Here is a 3,426-nt window from a genome sequence, read left to right on the forward strand (position 1 = left end):
CTTTAGTAAGTTTCAAACTTTGTTCCATGGGAGTGGCTGCAATCTTGCAATCTGCCATATGAAACTTCTTCAGAAGACTGTCAACATACTTGAGCTAACTCATGAATGTGCTATCTGAATCTCTCTAGAACTCAATTCCAAGAAATAGTGCATAAGTCCAAGATCTTTCATGTTGAACTCTGCAGATAAGTCTTGTTTTAGTTTTCTGATGAAGCTATCCTTGCTTCCTATCATAATCAGATCATCTATGTACAAAAGTGCAATAGTAATGTCATCCCCTTGAACTTTGTAGTAGAGAGTATGATCTGCATTAGACTTCAAGTATCCCAAATCAGCAAAATACTTGTCGATTCTGCTGTACCAACTTTAGGGTGCTTGTTTTAAGCCATAGAGACTTTTCTTGAGATGGCAAACCTTATTCTCCTTTCCTAGTTCAACATAACCTATTGGTTCTTGCATGTAGACTTCCTCGTCTAGGTAACCATTGAGAAATGCATTCTTGACATCGAGTTGATACACATTCCATCTGTTGAGTGTCACTAGTGATATCAAGAACCATATGGAATCCATCTTTGCTACTGGAGCATAAGTCTCATCATAGTCTTGACCATATTGTTGTGCAAATCTTTTTGCAACTAGTCTGGCTTTGTATCTCTGAATACTGCCATCTGGATTATACTTCACTTTGTATATCCATTTTTTTGCTATGGCCTTATTTCCTTCTGGAAGGTCACACAATTCCCAAGTATTATTCTTATACAAAGCATCCATTTCTTCATTCATAGCAGTTTGCCATTCTGCCTTGTCTACTGTGTCTTCGAAGTACACTGCTCTTCTGTAGCCATGATGGTAGTCATAAGAGCATAATTGGTGGTTTTAACCTGAATTGCTTTTCCTTTCTGAGCATATGTCAATTTGGCTGTAGGTCTGCTTTGCCTAGTAGATTGTTTGAGCTAATGTGGCTCTGCTTGGGGTGTTGTTGGCAATTCTTACTCTTCTTCATCAACCTGTTTTGTAGATGATTGCGAAGTCGATGCTTCTATCTCCTGTGTAGGTGAGGTTTTCCATTCTGATTCCTCATCGAAAATTACATCTCTGGAGATAATGACTTTGCGATTGATGGGATCATACAATTTGTAAGCTTTGCTTTCTTCACTAAAGCCAACCATGATACATTTGCATGACTTTGCATCCAATTTCCTGCAATGATCATCATGTATGTGGGCATATGCTATGCAACCAAATATGGGGAGATGCCCAATGTGTGGCTTGTGTCCAGTGAATGCTTCATAAGGAGTCATACCCTGTATCGGTTCGGTAGGAAGCCGATTAAGCAAGTAGTTTGCTGTAGCTATTGCTTCTGTCCAATACTGATTCGGAAGATGCTTTTCACTAAGCATTGCTCTAGCACTGTGTGCTAAAGTCCCATTCTTCCTTTCAGCTCTTACATATGTATATATAGGTCTTGCTTACTTGCTTTTAGGTACTGCTCTTTTTCTGACCTTCTCAGGATTTTTTCTACACTTAGTATTTTTTGTCTTTGGTTTATGTATATATACATATATATATATATATATATATATATATAGTCTTTAGTTTCTTTTAGACATTTTTTACTAGTAAGTTACTTTCCTTTTTTTTGTTTACATGTTTTTAGTAACAGTATTTTCTATATTATTTTTCTTTTTGCTAAATGTGTCAAGCATTTTATTGTTAAGTTTCTTTTTACCTATTTCTCTCCCTTTCTATGGCCAAAAACCCTATTCTTTAGTTGTATATTCTTAGGAGGTTATTTAAATTCTAGACTCTTAAATTATGGCATTCATATAACTATTGATTGTCTAAAATCTATAACACTTGGCTTATTCAAAGTGGCTTCAATTTTGTTTTTTAATTTTAGGTCTCTCTTTTTCTTGCCTTTATTTTAGGTTCTCTCTAGCCCTTTTTATGCTCTCTTACCCTCTCTTTACATAAAATAAAAGCTTTATCTAACCCCCCTTTTTTTGGTTTACTTATTACTTCTTAGAAGTTCATTGTGATGAAATTTATGATCAGTTAATTAATTTCTTTTGTCTTGTAATTTTGGTAATATATATGTAAAATTATTTCTCTTTTAATTCTTAATTGACTTTACCTAACACATTTATCCCCCTCACATCCATTTGATTTTAGACTTAGTCATTTATCACCCATTTTTAATTGTTGAGATGGACTAACCTAAGGGTGTGGATTACCCCCCATTTGGTTGTTTTCTTGTAAGGGTGGGACTATCCCGCTTATTGTCTCACACTTTAGTCGCGGATGTATCCCTTTTATGATAGATCTATCACACCAATTGTACATATGGCATGGTATTTTCAAAAATTTACTTTGTGAATCTAGACGGTTGTCTATGTTCCTTGGTAAAGCAATAAAACGCTAGGGAATACATGCATTACCTGTCTACCCAATTGAGACTATGATGTTCTAACACCTAGTTTTTCTTGGATGGTGGTAGGTAAGTGAACCCTGACCTCGGAGCCTGGACTACCGGATGGATTCTACACTTTTGTAAACCTACCTTGTTTAGCTATAATACCTTCGAAATAAAATTATAGCTCATATCTTTTGAATGTTTAAATCTCCATATTTGATTTTTTTTAAAAATTTTAATTGTTTAGGTTAAGGCCAATCTATGACTGAATCAATTGTATGGTTCAATTATATGTGTGTATGTGTTTGTGTGCACATGCGTTTCAAGAATTTTTGTTTGAACAATAATTAAATTGCCTTTAATCCAAGTGAACTTCTAAAATTGTTACAAGTGCTAACATTCTACATTGTACTTCAAACTTGTACAACAAAGCCCAAAAATCTCTAGTTTCTCACCTTAACTTTGCACTCATGCCACAACTATCTTGCAATTGTTGCAACCATATAAGGGTTATGCTCACATATTTTATAAGTAGCAATGATTATTTGATTTGTTCTTACTTCCACCGCTAGCCTCAAAATGAATGGCATAACATTCTATTAGGCCCCATAGTGATCTTCTCTCAGGTGACATATCTTCATAGCTTTTTTTTAATTGGAAAAGGTTGCTTGATATATCTCTTGCAAGACACTCATTGCAAGGAGCCATCTTGGAGTCTTTGGCTTCTTGCTTGAGCCTAAGGAGTCTTGACCTCTCTAATAACTATGCAATTATTATCAAAATGGAAGCTCTCATGGGTCTTTGTATGTTTGATGTACCTTACAACGTACTTTCTAATACACAAATCTTTCCTCTTTCCTTACATATTAGCTGTTCTGACTACCATCTTGCCTTCTCCCACATCACCACATCTTGTACTCCTTAGGATGGGCCTATGGTGCTCTATGGTTGCTCACTTAACCCAACTCACTATAGCACTCTTATTTGATTCCATGATCCAACATGGTAGCACT

The sequence above is a fragment of the Dipteris shenzhenensis genome, chromosome 20 (genome assembly GCF_047967505.1).
Source record: "Dipteris shenzhenensis isolate YYH24624 ecotype China chromosome 20, Dip_SZ_1.0, whole genome shotgun sequence".
Lineage (NCBI taxonomy): Eukaryota > Viridiplantae > Streptophyta > Polypodiopsida > Gleicheniales > Dipteridaceae > Dipteris > Dipteris shenzhenensis.